The sequence below is a fragment of the Rutidosis leptorrhynchoides genome, chromosome 3, assembly GCF_046630445.1.
Source record: "Rutidosis leptorrhynchoides isolate AG116_Rl617_1_P2 chromosome 3, CSIRO_AGI_Rlap_v1, whole genome shotgun sequence".
Taxonomy (NCBI): Eukaryota; Viridiplantae; Streptophyta; class Magnoliopsida; order Asterales; family Asteraceae; genus Rutidosis; species Rutidosis leptorrhynchoides.
Window position 1 is genome coordinate 645,608,176 of NC_092335.1, and position 18,386 is coordinate 645,626,561.

Sequence of the window (18,386 nt, forward strand, 5' to 3'; positions counted from 1 at the left end):
CGTTAACCACCTTCTAACGCCACTCCATTTAAACCACCAAGATCGCCACTTACGGCTGCAACACCCATCACTATAACCGCACGACTATTGTTTCTATTGAACTCCTAGACCGCCACTTTCATTCCATGTCTCCTTCAATCACCTTCCAAACACCCGCCACCACCTTCGGTAATCACCCTCACTGCCACCCCCGAACCATCAATCTCTGAACACCACCATGGTTCACCAATCGGCCACTAACAACCACCACAATCACCACCTCGATAACCACTTCCAACCGTGAGCACCACCTTGAACCACGATCACATGAAAACGAAACCCACTTGAATGAAACCCACTTAAAACATCACTGTTTTTTTTTCTGTTCGTGTTCAACCCCAACAGCTCCCAACCGCCACCTTCTGCAGCATATAATATTGTTTCTTCACGCATAGTAATGTTTCTCATTCAGACCAAAAACCCAAAAGCACCACACTGCTGCTACGATGTTTACTTTTCTGTTACTGTAGCGTTTTGTTGAAGAAATAAGATGAACACGATGATAATTATGAAACAAGATATTGATGAAGATAATTATGATGATGGTGATCATTTAATGACGATGATCGATGATGTAAAATGTGAATAAGATGATGGTTGGTGGAAATAAAAAATGGAATCATAAGATTACATTTAAAAATTTGATAAAGACGTTTGAGCCGTGATGATAGAGAAGGTCGAATTTTTTTTTTTCACATCATGTCAAGATGGAAACAGATTGCAAGAAAGCAAATTTCGTTGGGCTTTAGCAAATCACTTTGGGCCGTGATTTCAATATTTTTATTGGGCTGTGATCTGGCCTTGTTAATTGGGCCGCAAGTGTCACAGTGGGCCAAGTGATTTCGCTGTTTAGGCTGAGTCAAACAGAACGAGTTAAATACACATGGGTTACAATATAAATTAGATAAACAAGGATGGAGGAGTGGTTAGGGGAGATGTTGGGTTAGCAAAAGGTCTTAGGTTCAAACCCGGTTCGCGATATTCTTTTTAGAACAAGTTTTTGAGGTAGTTTTCATTTTTTTTTATTATTTATTTGTTATTATTATTAATATTATTTTTATCATTAGTACTAAAATAAGTATTAGTATTATCATTATTATTTTATATCATTATCATTATTATTATTACTAGAAGTAAAATGATTAAGATCATTATCAAATTATTATTTATATTATTATCATTATTATTATTTTGACAAACAAAAGATATTTATATAAAGAAATATATATATAATTATTACATATATCACAAGTATTCCTAATTCACTATTTTAATATAAAAATGACATATATAGATATATATTGTATTTAAAAATAATAAAAATATTGATATTTTTAACAAGTAATATATTTTATAATTAAACTGGTGTAACACCCTAAGAAAATCTCACATCGCCCACAGACATGAGTGATCATGGGATTATAAGGTAATACCCACGCTTAAATGACACAACGCGTTTTGGGATCACAGGCTGAGTAGAAGTGCGAGTACGTTATGGTTAAGCTTGCTCGGGTGAGAGCACTATCAGGATGGGTGACCTCCTGGGAAAGTGCTTATCGTGTGTGGTCGCCAAGAAAAAGCCGTGCGCCTGCGGGCAAAGCGGACAATATTGTGGTCATGTTAAGCTGGGGTGTTACAGAATGGTATCAGAGCCACTCATGTGCCGTTGGGGGTGGTGGGGCAAACCTCATCGAGGACGATGAGTCTCTAAGGGGGGGTGAATGTAACACCCTAAGAAAATCCCACATCGCCCACAGACATGAGTGATCATGGGATTATAAGGTAATACCCACGCTTAAATGACACAACACGTTTTGGGATCACAGGCTGAGTAGAAGTGCGAGTACGTTATGGTTAAGCGTGCTCGGGTGAGAGCACTACCAGGATGGGTGACCTCCTGGGAAAGTGCTTATCGTGTGTGGTCGCCAAGAAAAAGCCGTGCGCCTGCGGGCAAAGCGGACAATATTGTGGTCATGTTAAGCTGGAGTGTTACAACTGGATTGAATACCATTACATGCTCATTATGTGTTTTAATATATATATTACTGATATAGGTTCGTGAATCCGAGGCCAACCTTACACTTGATAAATGATGTTATATGTATTTTTACTACAAAATACAGTATGGTGAGTATATAGTCCCTTTTAAACTCTAAATATTTTGGGATGAGAATACATGCATTTTATGATTTACGTTATGGACACAAGTGATCAAAAATAAATTCTATGTTGAGTTGTACCATGGCATATTTCTTTATACTTGGTAGCTAATATTTACATGAGGAACGTAAACGCGAATCCTGTTGATAGATCTATCGGGCCTGACAACCCCAACCGGGCTGGACGATCAGTTTTCAACGGTTGCACAGTACTTCGTTTCTGTATACTACACTTGGTACGGTGTAGCAATTATTTAAGAATATGCTGCGATGATTTAAATGTTAAGTATGGTTACCAAGTGCTCAACTACTTTTACATACACTTGCGAGTGTATTATGTTTAAATATATGAAATCTTGTGGTCCATAGTTATTACGCTGCTAGCATCAAACCTATATATCTCACCAACTTTATGTTGACTTTTAAAGCATGTTATTCTCAGGTACGAATTAAGTCTTCCGCTGTGCATATGTTCATTTTAAGGACATTATTTGGAGTTGATCATCGCAATGGGACCAAATGTTGAGGACTTCGTCCGGATGGATTAGTAGCGGTCCTTTCATAAGGGGTCACCGACTTGTGAACCACCATGAGGTGTCACCGACTTGTGAATCACCATAGGGTGTCACCGACTTGTGAGTCACCCACCAACACATACGAGGTCACCGACTTGTGAACCTCCATGAGGTGTCATCGACTTGTGAATCACCATAGGGTATCACCGACTTGTGAATCACCCACCAAGACGCTACCAACTCATAGTCCTCATCACACTTACTAACAATAAGCCACTGGCTTGTGACATAACACCAATACTCACGATGTGGCACCGAAGACCCACATCGCGTACGAGTAAATAAACTACATACATATATGTATAAATATTCCACTCACCTTAGCGCCTCGATGAATGCAGCCTAATAGTCCGCAACTCGCCAATGGAATGTACCTATTCCATTTATCACAATACACACAACACAATTAGGGTGGATTACAAATCAACCCAAATTGACACTTAGTGCAATTTTGACCCAAATGCACTTCCAAGCACAAATCGCGCCCATACTAACCAATAATCACTAACACAAGTGAAAATGGTCCTAATACACCAATTAAACCAAATCATAAGTGTTAAACACTTGTCTTACCCAATTTGACACATAAACCCTAATTTTGACGCATTTCAAAATTAGTCAACCAAATACACCCAAATGGGTTTCAATACTTCCATAATCACTAAACCTAGTGATTTAACCCAATTTGCAAGCCTTAAACTTACCAAAATATCAACCAACCCATAATCCACCAACAACACTATAAAACTCGATTACTAGCATCAATAAACTCACTTCATGAGTTTAAATGGGTTTCTTGACAATTTAAGTTCAAACCCTAACATTGAATCTCAAATCAAACAATGAAACTCGGAATTAGAACTTACCAATACAACCAAAACATGGCCGTGGATGAGGAGAACAACTTTAACTCTTGTGACCCGACCCAAAACACTCTTCTTCTTCCCCGATTCGATTTTTCTCTCTCTAAACCCTTTACTCTCTCTAGGGTTTGGTGTGTGAGTGGGAGGGAAAGAAAATGGAGAAAATTAGGTGGGGATAAGATTTTGGCCAGATATGTGGCCCTCAAACCGTCCACAAGCAAAAAGACAATTTTGCCCTTCATTAAACTCATTTAAAAGTTGCTGAAATTCGAGTCTGGCCAAGACAAGACAAGACAAGACAAGGCTTCAAGGCAAAATTGGTAACAGACCTTTTGCAAGAAATCAACCATCATTTATAGCTATAAGTCGCGGCGCAGCCTCATAGCCCGTGGCGCGGCCCGTGTCTGAATTTGAAGTTCAGGGACTGATTTTGACTGATTCTGATTCTGATGTAAAATCTGAAAATGCATAAGTGTTATGTTCACTTTTTGTGGCACTTCTGAGAACACTTTCTGGTGAACTAAAATTCAGGGTGTTACAAACGTGGGAAAAATCAGAGAAAGTGTTGTTCATAAGATACATATACGATGTCAAAGTTCAGTCCAATGCGGTTTGATGTAGAGAAATTTGATGGGAGGATCAATTTTGGCTTGTGGCAAGTTCAAGTCAAGGATTTGCTGATTCAGTCCGATTTACACAAGGCTTTGAAAGATAAACCAACCTTTGTTTCCGGCAGTGATTCTAGCTGTAAGTTCGATGAAGAAGAATGGGATAACATGAATTTGAGGGCGGCAAGTGCGATTCGTTTGTGTCTTGAAAATAATGTGGTTGCAAATGTGCACGTGTTATCAACGGCTAAGGAACTTTGGGACAAGTTGGAGCAGTTGTACCAGGGCAAGGGCATCTCAAACCGGTTGTGTCATAAATAACAGTTCCATTCTTTGCGTATGGATGGGGGTTTGAAGATTTCAGATCATCTGAGCATTCTGAATGGTATTATTTCGGAACTGGAAGCTATTGGAGTTAAAGTGGATGATGAAGATAAAGCTTTGAGGTTGATATTATCTTTGTCATCGTCTTATGAGCACATGAAACATATTTTGATGTATGGGAAGGAAACTTTAAAGTTTGAAGACGTAACTAGCAAGCTCCTATCCGAGGAGAAAAAATCGGAAGGTAACGGGGTCTCATCATTAGAAAGTACGGTACTGTTGTGTTCGGATAGGCGGAAGAAAAACTCTAGAAAGAATCTGGTATGCTGGGGGTGAGGGAAGACTGGACATGTAACGGTTAATTGTCCAGGTGGAGCTAATCCGGCAAATGGCTCCAAAGACGCTAACATTGTCTCCATTGTTACGGAGAGTGACGAATTCCTCTGAAGTCACGTTATCCTCATGGTGTGTCCACGCCACCATGGAAAGGAATGTTCGTTAGCGGTTCCACAAATTGCACATGGGCATTGGTTTGGCGTTGATGCAGGTTGTGTGGTGGAAACGAATGTTGTAGCTGATGAAACTTCCAGGGAAAGCCAAACAAGAAGTTGGACCATAACCGTTAAGCTGGGTTTACAACATGTGCCGATGTGAAATGCTTGGAATGTGATATTCTAAGTGTTATACTCTTTATGGTAGAGTATGATAATTCTGTTAAGAGTCATGATTGTCTGTGATGACAATGATTGTCGGCTTAGACAATGTTCGACATAGATACAAATTTTATTTCTTGTGTTGGAGCTAATGTCAACGGCATGAAGATGAGGATCTTAAAGTTGTCGTTGAGGAAGCGTCTACGTCGGTTATTCTTGGAAGTATGGTTATCTTCTTCTATCCAAAAGATGGAGATTTGTTGGTTTTGATTTTGGTTAGAAGAATTGATATGCTTGCTTAGTAAAGGATGTTATCCCACATAAGTGGGAGGAAGAAGTTGGAGAAGACTTGTTTGATTACAAAAGGAGGTCATGGGCATCATTCCAACTTGCAACAATCAATACACTTTAAGTATTTGATTATTTCTTTCTTTCTTACACTTGTTTGAGAGTTGTACTAGTTAAATACTTTGGAGAATGTAGTTGGCTTAAGAGAATCGTCCATGTCATTGTAACAATTTGTGATATAGTGTATTTCTCTATTTGGAGGCTCGTGCTTTTTCTCCTGTTTTGGAGTTTCCACGTTAAATTTTTGTGTTGTGGATTGTTCTTATTTCTTTACTGTTATTGTTGGGTTGGGTGATGGGAATTAGTGAGGCCGTAATTTTCCAACAATAAATTTAACATATCGAAAATTGGTGTTATGTAAAAGGTTATCTTGATTTGTATGCTTGGCACGTAGATTAGTTTATTGTTTTTGGAAATGAGTGTTCGATCTTTATTATGTATATAGGCATTTTGTGGAGGGGAGGTTTTTGGAGTAATATGGAGTTCTATAGTGTCGGGCTAGATCTTGTTTCAAGAGAATACAACATGTTCTTGCCTGTTAGTTAGTTATTGGCATTCAAGACTTTTGTGATGATTCGCTTGGGTCAAACTGTATGATTTTATAAGGATTGTTGTCTCAATGGATTTCGTGTTTGTTAGTTGCATTATGATTCTTTTTCAATAGTGAATTCGATTTGATTGTTTCAAGTTGATCATGCATGTTGATTTTGTACGAATAGTTGAATTTGGAGCAGGGGCGAAACTACTTTAGGGCAGGGGCGCCCGCCCTTAGTGGAATTTTTTTTTTCAGTATAAAAATTTTGAGTTTTTCAACTTTACTCCCAGTGAATTTTTTTTTTGCCCCAAAACTTACATACTCAAAAACCTTTAAATTTTGCTCAAAATTCTTCAACTTTTGCCTCAAAAACCTTCAACTTTTGCCCAAAAACCTTTATAATTTCCCTAAAAATCTTATTTTTTTACCACAAAACCTCCATATTTTGTCAAAAAAAATTGCTACGATTTTTAACTTGTTTTGCTCCCGGTATAAAAATTCTAGTTCCGCACTGATTTGGAGGTAGTCGATGTTTCTTATTCATGTGGATCATAATACCTACTCAAACAGATTGTGTGAATTTCTATCACTTATGAAATAGATTTATTTATCTGAATTTAGTTTTTTAGGAAGAAATAAAATAAAAAACTAAAAGGATATCTTTCTCACTAAAATTAATGGCCAAATATAGTGTTACGAGTTGTGTTCCGAAGCTTTCGTGGACCCACAAATGATGAGTTGGCATAACGATATTGGTGGGAAAATGTGGACCAAAAAGAAGTGAAATTAATGAGACAGTTAACAATAACTAGTTAACCTTTAATCTTGAATACACATGGGATGTTGTTGGCTTAAAAAGTTGTATTAGATTACATCATACCCATTTCCCTTCATTCAATTTTGTCTCTCACCTTTACTTTCTATTTCATTCAAAGTTTATAATTGAGATTTATGTAGAAAACGTCGTTTAGTCAATTTTGTACATTTAAGACTCAAAACAAAGCTTCTTTAGAACGGTTTTTGAGCCCAAAATATGTCAAGAAGACGTAAAATAACGAAATTCGTGTAATGCTAGTTTTACACCTTTGGTATGTGAGGCTAAAATACATGGTGGTTAAATCTATAAAAATTAATGTTAATGTTAAAGTTGGTTGATACTCCATCCATTACATTAGAAGTTTTCACTTTAATTTTTAACAGTAGTTATTTTTTAATTTTAACTCTAAATATTTTTATTCGTATTAGAGTCCACACGAAGTCTTTTTTCTTTAAACAATTCTTCAAAGTATTGAAGAATGGCAATTGTCGCTCTGCGGCCTTCGACAAAAACCGCGTGATCGCCGCAAGCTTCCCGGTTAGACTCTGCACGTCTTTCTTTGTCTTCGGAGATGGTAAACTATCAATGACTTCAATCTTTTTGGGATTTGCCTTGATTCCCCGCGCTGTCACCACATGACCTAGAAACTTGCCTTCCTCTTCCCCAAAACTACATTTGAGCGGGTTAAGCTTCATGTTTATCCTGCGTAGAGACGCAAACGTTTCTAGGATGTCTGCGAGCATTTCTTCTTCAGTGTTGCTCTTAATTACCAGGTCGTCAACGTACGCTTCAAGATTCCTACCAATTTGGTGTTTAAACGCCGCATCAATTACGCGCTGATAGGTTGCACCTGCATTTTTTAATCCGAAAGGCATCTTCGTATAACAGTAAATACCTTGCGGCGTATGGAAAACAGTCTTGTCCTCATCATCCGCAGCCATTAAGATTTGGTGATAACCCTTGTACGCGTCTAGAAAACATTTGTACCTGAACCCTGACAGTGATTCCACCTTCCAATCTATTTCCGGGAGAGTGTAGTTGTCCTTAGGACACGCTTTATTAATGTCTTTAAAATCAACACACATCCGCCAATTACCATCAGCCTTTTTGACTAACACAGGATTAGCAACCCATGTCTGATACCGCACCTCCCGTAGGATGTTTGCTTTAACAAGATTATCTACTTCTGCGCATAGCCAATCACTGCGCTCAAGAGCCATATGCCGCTTCTTTTGTCTAACGGGCGTGAGTGATGGGTTAACATTCAATTTATGTTCCGCAATGTCTCGCGGTACCCCGGTCATGTCTGATTCACGCCACGCAAAAACATCTGCGTTAGCGGTCAATATTCCGTGCAATTTGGCCTTTGTTTCGGCTGACAAGCCTGCGCCGATTTTAATCCGCTTATCCGGATGTAAACGGTTTGCTATGACCGTACTGCTTGCGAGTTGTTCTCCTACGCTGGGAATGTTTACAGGCACAACTGAACCACACAACTCGGTTGTTTGATGTGAAGCAATTGTGGCAACCCCTCCCTTCGTAGGAAACTTTATTAAACCATGCACCACTGACGGTATAATGTTAAAACGTCGTATGAAATTTCTCCCGAGCAACGCGTTGTACCGCGAAGTTGAACGAACCACGTAAAAGTCAACTAACTCGTGTCTAACCAATTGCGGATTCTTGTCATCCGCGAGTTCTATTATTAGCTCTATCCGGCCTAGCGGCTATGAGCTTTCCCCGGAGAACCCAGATAACGTAATATCATACTGGCGTAGTTGCGTTTTAACTTCTGCAGGGAGGAAACGATAGCAATTCTCGTACATAATGTCCACGCCACTCCCGGTGTCATTATGCATGCGTTTAACTTGTACTCCGCAAGTAGGGATGCGGCACTTGATGATAATGGGCTCGTTAACTGTGTCGATTGACATTACAGGAGGAAACGTGATTGGGAGAAGTTCCCAGTCATGGTGATCATTGTACTTTCTCCGCTGGCTAACTTTCTCTGCGTCGACCATATTAATGGTTAAGTCGGCGTTTTTTGTTTTATCAACTTTTTGCCATACGAAAGTTTTTGCCTTCGACCCTTCTTCTGCGGATTTTCCCTTGTCCTTCTTAGGTGGTTTTAGGTGATCCAATTTACCTGCGCGTAGTGCCTCAAGCACTCGTTCCATCAAGTTTTTGCATCGATTAGTGTCATGCCCGTAATCGTCATGGAATTCACAATACTTTGTTTTATCCTGCTTACCGAATTCTGTAAGCGGAGTTGGAACCGCAAAGGTTGCGCATACTGGTTCGGTTGCCAAAATTTCTTTTGGCGTTTTAGACAAACTTTTAAGCAGCGCATAGTTCTGATTATTGATGCCGCGCTGATTATTGTTTTGATAATTGCCACTTGATTTTCCTTTATCATTCCTGATAGGACCACCGCTAGGATACCTTCCTCGAGAGTTGTTGCCACGATTTTGATCACGCGAACGATCATCATCGTCTTTCCTCTCGTTGCGTGAACTAGCTATTGGAATATCATTATCTTCACCACTCTGCATAGTCATGGCATTCATTAAGCGCTTCCGCATAAGTTGTTGGGACCGTATGGCGCAGACGCCTTACCAGTGTTGGATGACGTTCTGAGTTTATACCATGTATGAGTCCGAAAATCTGTTGCTCTGGCTTGAGATCTGGTATGCGCAGACATTCATTAGTATATCTTGTGAGAAATTCACCCAAAGATTCCTTGAATTTCTGCACAATATCATGACATTCGATATGAGTGCGTTTGCGTGGCCTCTGATTCTGATATTGCAGCAAGAATTTCGTCCGCAGGTCCATAAACCCGGCTATACTACCCGCCGGCAGCTTATTAAACCATTCACGAGCAATACCCTGCAGTGTCATTGGAAATATCTGACACGCAACCGGATCCACCCAACCTTGAGTGCGCGTTGCGCCTTCAAAACGCTGTAAAAAGTCATCTGGATCAGTTAAGCCATTGTAAGTACCCAACGTATGAGGTATCTTTGGCGCAGTTGAAAACGGATATGCAGTTATATGCGGAGGAAACTTATCGAAAGTAGTTGGTAGCTCAAAAGGTGGTTTAACAGGGTCACCTTTGAGCCCTGCGAAAAAACGCCTCATCATATCCTGAACAAAAATCAGGTTGTGAAAATAGGTGGACCATGTCAGGAGGTGCCGCCTGCATAAATTGGCTTGCGAGGTTTGCCTGCCCCTGAATATTTTGCCAGGGCTGCCCTGGCGTATGCGGATACAACCAAGGCTGATTTGGAAAAGAAGGCAGGCTTGCCGACGCAGAGTATACGGGTATCTGAAAAGGTGCCGAAACCTGTGACGCAGATGCCTGCGAGACCTGAGGATATGCCGCTATAAGCCCAACCGTATGCGCAGTGCTTTGTTGTTCTGCGGTTATCGGCGTCCAATGAGAATTGGCATCCGGAATGACACCGAACCCCCAACTATTAAGTAATGCCTGCGCATCCGCAGGAGTCAAAAACTGCGAAATTGGACGCGGTGGTTGCCAAGGTTGCAACGGTGTAAACGATGAATTCTGATGAACACTATGCGTCTGCAGAGGGATTGAAATCGTGGTACTATAAATAGGTACCTGGCCGCAGCATACTACGTGCGAGCCTACTGTTTCACCGCTAGTACTCTAAATAGGTACCTGGTGGTAACTGGCGAGTTTGCCCTTGGCGGTGTAATCCCATCTGGATATATCGGCTTATACCTCTGAAAAGGCTCGCCGGATACAGGTGGAAGATATGGCGCGTATCCCGCCCCCGTAGTCATAGCCTGCGTATGCTGACTGCCAGATGGTGTGTTCTGATTATTTTTTTGAGTACGTTCTGACGAGTCCCCGGAAGTCATGATACTGTTAAAAGAAAAAATTCAAAAAATTTCGTGAACAATAAGCCTTATAATTCAAAACCTTTTAAAAGAGAAAGCAATTAAACAGTCTTGAACTAATTCGGCTCTCAATGAAAGCACCACTTGATCATGCATACTTTACCACGGGGTTTAATATGCCTGCTCAACACGGGGTTTAATATGCCTGCTCAACACGTTAGCAGATGATGGTTACGTAACGTGATGATGTTTAGAATGATAGTTAGGGTTTGTATATATAGGCAAACCCTAATTCTAGAACCATCCGAGATAATGGCAATCCTTTCCATAACAAACTCCCCCGAATCACGGATGTAATTATGAAAAAGATATTCACTTGATAGCCAAGTAATCGCTGTTCCGGAAACAAAGGCATTAGATACGAATCCGCATACCGCATAACGCACATGAGCACACGCATACGCACCCTAGAGGGTGCCTGCATAGATATGGGGTGCGCATGCGGATTGCGGTATCATTAGATTTGATAACAATTATATGAATGAATTGAATTTTAAATTTGCTTTCATTATTATAACGTACACATCAAGTATTATATAACATAAACATATATAAATTTAAAGTTAAAATTAGAAAAGAAAAAGTTTAAATGTCAATAGTATACGTTTTTGATAGGACGAGGGATTATAACTTATTTTCAGGGTTTAAAGTCGTAACTTAATTGTTTTAAGTTGTGGTTACTAATTTCATTCTTTTCTTTGTCAAATACTAACACTTAAGTATATTATTAGTACTTATATTTATTTACTAGATTTAAGAGCCCGTGCGTTGCACGGGTACTCCTCAGTTAAATAAATCTAAAATGTCAAAAGGTTATATAATGTTACATAATGATAATGACAATATCGAAAGTATATAAATCATAAGAATTGAATACGTTATAGTTGTCATAAAAAACATCTGTGTGCCAATCAAAAAATGCGTCTAATTTATTCATTAGTACTATTATGCAATTGAAACATAGTTTTAGTTTTAATACATTTATCCAATACACAACTCAAACTTATGAATTGTTGAAAACATGTTGCAGATAAAGAACCCGTGCGTTGCACGTGGACTCTTAATCATACAACATGGAAACGTAACATGTTATATCTTGAATTAACCTCTTAATTATACAAAATAGACCCATTTGATATGTTCAACGGGAGGGATTATAACTTATTTACATCTCATGTCTTTTTTTACTGCAGCCAATGTGCATGTATCTCCGTGTCACCATCTCTAATATATGAAACACAAGATGACTGTAAAATCCGAGATACTTCTCCATGTCCATCATAGTTTAACTTTATGAAAACCAAAAAGGAACGCATTAATAAAAAAAATATTATTCATTTATCAAAGAAATATGAGTATTCATGATAGTGAAAAAAATATGAAGGACAAACAAATCATGATTTGACTATTTACGGGTCAGAGTAATAAGATCAACCCTTGGTGCGTTGAACGGTTATTAAAAAATATTCGGTAAAAAATTGTATTGTGCTAGTACTTAAGAACAAACAAAGTAGGAACTTCAAGCTTTCCGTTCAAGATGCACTTAGACACGTGAAGGTAGCAAGATGAGATGGGGGAGTAACGAAGGTTAGGAAATGACCCCACTTCCATCAAACGTCTAAATGGGATGGGCTGGGGTTCACCAGCAAACACTTTATCTAATTGATAGTACTTGTGATAACTAATGAATTACTCTGTAACATCACGGAATAGAGAAAAACAACATTGTTACATAAAACCATCAGCAAAACAAATCCTCAATCCTTAAATAAACAGGTTGTACGCTTCAGAAATAATCCTTTGGCTCACTTTCAACCCATTTGATCCATTACATGATCACAACAGAACCATCACTTGTTGTAACTAACATTATCAAGAACAACTTTGTCATATGCCCAATAAAAGCACCAGTAACATGTTAAATCTTCTTTATAATCATTATCATTATAATTATAATAAATTTTATCATAAAAAATACAAATCAAGTCAAGTTAAAAACAATACCTAACACCAGCATGCTCAAAAATCTACCATCCGAAAAACCAATAACACCCTTAAAACCAAATGCAAATGAAGCATGTATATATTGCCAGGGAACTAATCATTTATTTAAATGGGCAAGGTAAAATACATTTAAAGGGACATAATATGAAAACACAACAATAACATCTATACAAAGAAATACATAGACTTACCAATTCGTTTGCATGTTGAGTGAACGTAATAAAATAGCAAACCGCCCTGTTTAACCTGAAATATAAGATTAGTTCAGAAAATGATTGATGTGAGACAAAACCAGTTATTAAAATCATTACAAACATGTATGTATTAATAACGATATGATATATATTAGTAATGACAAAAATTATAAGGGATAACAAAATAACCTGCTCATCGACCAGAATGAATTCCGCGATCTTCTTACTAACCTCATAACCTTTTAGTAACATCACATACTAACATGCTTAGCAGTTTCACCTTGATACCCAAGTTGACTCTTCTTGGATTGATATCATTGATCATTATTATAGTAACGGTCGTCATCCCTGCAATGTAACTAAAAGTTAGTATATGACAAAAGTAAAGTAACAATAATCCATATACAACACAATAGATATACAATTGTAAAGCAAGAAAGATATAGATATTGTTTGTTCAGTTGATTTGCAGAGAATAATAATATTTTTATAGGGAGGGATTATAATCCTTATGTTGTATTGAAAATATTACTATTGATAAGAAGTCATACCTTCCTAAAAGCATAGGGGTCAGCCACCACTTACTCGATTAACGACATACATCAACCTGAAGGTGACGGGCACAGATCCCTTATATCTGCGACCCGACCGTCGTAATATTATTTGTCAGTCAGAGCCCGTCTACCCATCAACGTATTAGTTTCTTGACGGTGCCCGTGACGAATGGATACCATGACCCACGGGCAAACTCGGAGTTTTTATAAATACATAACTAATACGCTCCCATGGATACCCACGACCCGTGAGTAAACCTGTGAATAATTATGGATAACTATATGTAATCGGGTTAACCTGTATACCCGTGCATTTCTCAAACGGGTATCACGGGTCAAAATTCACCCGTCACGGGTATTATATATACTTAACCCGCCCGCGACCCGTAAACATGACAAAATTTTAACTCGACCCACCTGTTGCCATCCCTAGTTTTTTAATCTATAGTTTAAGAAATGGTTTCGTGTACATGTTCGGGCAAGTTTTCTGATTTCCACTGCAGTGTTCCATGTTTTAACTGGATCTGCCCATTCTTTCTTCCAACATAAGATCTAAAAGTTAACAAAAATTGTAAAGCAACCTAAGTCCTGGTATAACCATTTTCGCAAATAGAGAAGTAATTACTTACGTACTGTTCTGACAAAAAGTTACCTGCTCATCCATTATTATGAGATCCGCCCGTTTCATACCCGTGTCAATATTGAATCTCTTTTCAAAGCAGTTTAATATTTACTCTGGTGAGATTTATATCTCGAATCATGATCATATTACCTGCCAAAATTGTTATTCACAAATTTGTAAAAGCTAAAAAATGTACACAACCAAATAAAAAAATAAAATAAATTTAATTATAAAAAATTAAAGCATCAATGCTTCATACACCTTTAGTTGATGAGCTGATGGAAAAAAAGTTCAGGGATTTCAGTAAAGATTGATGAAGATAGTGAATACATACATACAAGATAACCAAAAGGGAAACATAAAAGTAAAATATAAAGCTAGTCATGACCCGTATAGAAGTCTGGACATTTTGATATGAAATTGTTGACCCACCCTGAAAACTTGATGTGACCCAAACCCAATTTGACCCTCCTTACATCTATAACCCATTTATATATGAAACAAAACTTGTAGTATCGTCTTCCCCACATCTATATCATATATTCATACTGGTTAGGGTGTAATAGTATTTCATATGCAAACAGGTTAGTAGAGTAACATTGGTTATAACCTCTCCCATCAGTGATTGTCAATTCTCCCCGACAAATGCGTTACTAATTATACGATGATACGTGCATTAATGTATGGAAGGAAATTTGTGAGGCCGGTGACCTTTGTAGCGATGTGGGAAGAACTATATCAACCTAAGTTGGCAGCCACACAGTCTTTGGCACAGAGCACTACTTATTTATTTTTTCTTATAATTTAGGATCACTTCACAATTGATGGATCTCACCAGTTACATACATATGTCACATTTACAAAACTGATTTAACATGTTTCATTTCCAGTTAGTTCTGTCAGATTGACCCGTTTGAGATAAAGACATAAACTAAAGTAGCGCATTTTCATAAGAACTGCCACATTTAACATAATGTAGCGCTATTATTCAAAAGGGGCATTACCGCTTTCGTCCCTCACGTAACTTCAAAAACACGAGTAACCATTTGCAACGACATCAAGATCATCAAAACTGAAGTTGTAATGTTTTTCAAGAGCCAAATACAATACCTGAAATAAGAGGAATGCATTATGAGCTGCTGTAAACAGCCAGTTCGTATTATTGACGTCATAGAATGGTTCCATGGCTATATTATGATGATGATGGTGAAATGTGGCACATTTAATTTATGTATGTATCTCAAACGGATCAATCTGACAGATCTAACATGAAAGGAAACATGTTAAATCAGTTTTGCATTTTATATATCATAAAAAACCAATATCCAATGTATTTTATATATCATAAAAATTATCATAACTTTGCCCAGGGCCTTGCATAAATCCCACCCAACCTTCTTCCTTCAAAATCTACTTGACGGTCTGAAGAGCAACGTAAGTCGCAGCTTTTGAATGAATATGAGTCATCAAATTGTTTTTGAATACATCCAAAGATTCAAACGTCAAAAGAAAAATCCTAATCATACCCGCATCTAAAGATTTGAGCTTAAAAAACATAATAGAAAATCCAACTAAAATTAGAGATTCATCATTAACAATTCAAAAGAAAGGTGAATCGTTAGCGAACTACACAGGCAAACTCTCTGTAATTTAGAACATAAGTATTAGGCAAACATAGTAGTATACCAAGCATATAATAACCTACATCTCTGAAGCATAAGGTTGGTTAAGGATTGGTGTCCAAAATTCTGCTCAAATTACTAATTTGATCAAGTTAAAATAATGATGTCTACATGTATCCAAATTTCATATTGACGAATATGAAACTAAAAAAAGAATACAAATGGATTCTGCTCGACATATTACCCACTCTAAAATAACGACATTCACATTCAGCTACGGGCTTGACCCTTTTATCATGAGCATTCTTAATTCGATTTATGCAATTTTTAATGGTTGATTTTTCAATAAACATGTAACTAAAATGGCTAAATGATCAAATGGGTATTCAAATCTATATATTCAATGATCTCTATAGGAAAGCAATGTACAATACCGAAAAAGAAAGGCGAGCCAATTAGACATGTACAATACTTGTAACGATGTATTATAAAACCAACCTCTGGGTTGACAATTTACCCAATTCGCCAACCCGTCCAAGATTACACCAACATTTATGTTTCATATTATGAAAGGCCCATCGCCTTTGAATAAAACGATGGTTAACTATATCAGAACCTCTTATAACTTACATAATCTCCATCACAAAATTAAAATAAATAAAAAAGCTACATACTTACGATATACATATGCAAACAGGTTAGTAGAGTAACATTGGTTATAACCTCTCCCATCAGTGATTGTCAATTCTCCCCGACAAATGCGTTACAATTAGCAAGCATTTTATAAAGCCATGCTTTTCAATCAACTCCTTTATACGATCATACCCTTAAATAGACATTAGAAAATAAAATTATTTATGACGACAGTAAATGGTCAAATTTCGGTATCTGCTTACTTCTAAATGTGAATCCAATCTTATGACCCTGTAATTGTTAATCCTTGCAAAAGGATGTTAAAAAGTGATATACAAACACTATTTCTAATAAAAAGTGAATACATATAGATATACAAACATCACAAAACTGATTATGCAACACTATTTCTAATAAAAGTGAGATGAATTTCCCTCAAAAATATATAGATATTCGATTCGGATACAACTTTAAGACTAAAGGATGTTATATGATGTGGTGAAATATAAAGATAATGCACCATGAATTGTATAAAGTTAATTATATTCAAACACACATCAACATATAATATACATAAGCCAACTCACATAAAAACACACACACTATAACAATCTAAATAATATACCGAGAAATATCAATTGCCTATTATTAGATCAAACTATAGACATTTAAAAGAATCTTGAAACAATGAACAATTTAGTAATTGAGCAAACACAGAAGCACAAATTAAGTTACTGAAACTGAATTGCTATTTAATAAATTAGTGATTGATCTAAAATTGATAATAGATGAAAAATTTCGATTGATTTCCACTCACTCAAGTTGACGAAGAACAAAGGATTACCAGTTGTTAAAACTTCAGTATCATCAGACAATGGAGCAGAAGCGAACTCAATAAAATCAATGAGATCAATTAAATAAGGTGTTGCCAATGGGGCTTTGCCTCATTGGTCACCATGTTAACATGGTGTTCGAGGAGACCAGGGTTCGAGTCTCGGGGGGGGGGGGATTTTCGTGAATTAACTTCGTGTGCTAACCACTAACATTGCCTTTCAAAAAAAAAAAAAAAAAATTAAATAAGGTGTTACGATGACTGAACCCTAGAAATGAAATCCATCGGATTGATGATTTAGGGTTTGTAGCAGATGGATTGGGTATGCGTCGGTTTGTTGTGTTTTCAATCGAATATGATGGATTGTGATTCATCCAAACAACTGTTGACAGATTGAATCCATTGATGTAAAGTTTTTAGTAGATGAAATAGTTATGCGTGGTCAATCGATGAAAATAAAATGATGTATGATGATGGATGATAACCGATCCGTGAAATAGAGGAGAATGAAACCGTTGATGGTGTTAACCCTAATTTAGGGGATGATTGAGGGACACGCGTCAGTGTTAGATAATTAGCGAATTTTTTAATTGTAAATTAAGAGAAAATTAGACACGTGGGGATTTAGTTATGAAATTTATAGAGATAAGAGAAGAGATAAGAGAAGAGAAGAGAAGATAAGAGAAGAGATAAGAGAATTATGAAAATTCTTATACGCAAACAATTTATTTTTTTTATTAGTAAAAGACCTATTTCTAACAACAATTACATTGTGTCTTCACTAGCGAATAAAACTTCTGGGTGACTAGCCCCCAAGAACCGTTGTTTCCTACTTTTATAGTTTTTATTTTGATGATCGAATGAAAAATCAATTTCAAAGTATTAATTAAATAATTGTTTGCATTAAATTAGAAAAGTCCCCTTTTCATTTAATTACCATTATTTTAACCCTTGACAACACATTAGTTTATTTGGAGGCTACTTCCAACTCATATATAGTTGCCTTAACTTTCGTTTAACGGTTTTATTTCTATGGTATAATTTTGTTTCTACCCAAACTCTATCGACTAGGGATGA

The 18,386-nt window shown here is 37.2% G+C and overlaps 1 long non-coding RNA gene across 2 annotated transcripts; it reads right to left on the bottom strand.

The window, feature by feature from the left end:
* Positions 1-13,934: 13,934 nt before the first annotated feature.
* Positions 13,935-17,404, bottom strand: LOC139899146 (uncharacterized). 2 transcript variants are annotated; one of them, XR_011777333.1, is made up of 4 exons: positions 17,322-17,404; positions 16,523-16,670; positions 15,227-15,332; positions 13,935-14,372 (listed from the first exon to the last, which is right to left on the bottom strand). It is a non-coding gene; the product is annotated as an uncharacterized lncRNA (long non-coding RNA). The 2 variants fall into 2 exon arrangements; XR_011777332.1 differs by lacking the exon at positions 16,523-16,670.
* Between the last annotated feature and the right edge of the window lie 982 nt (positions 17,405-18,386).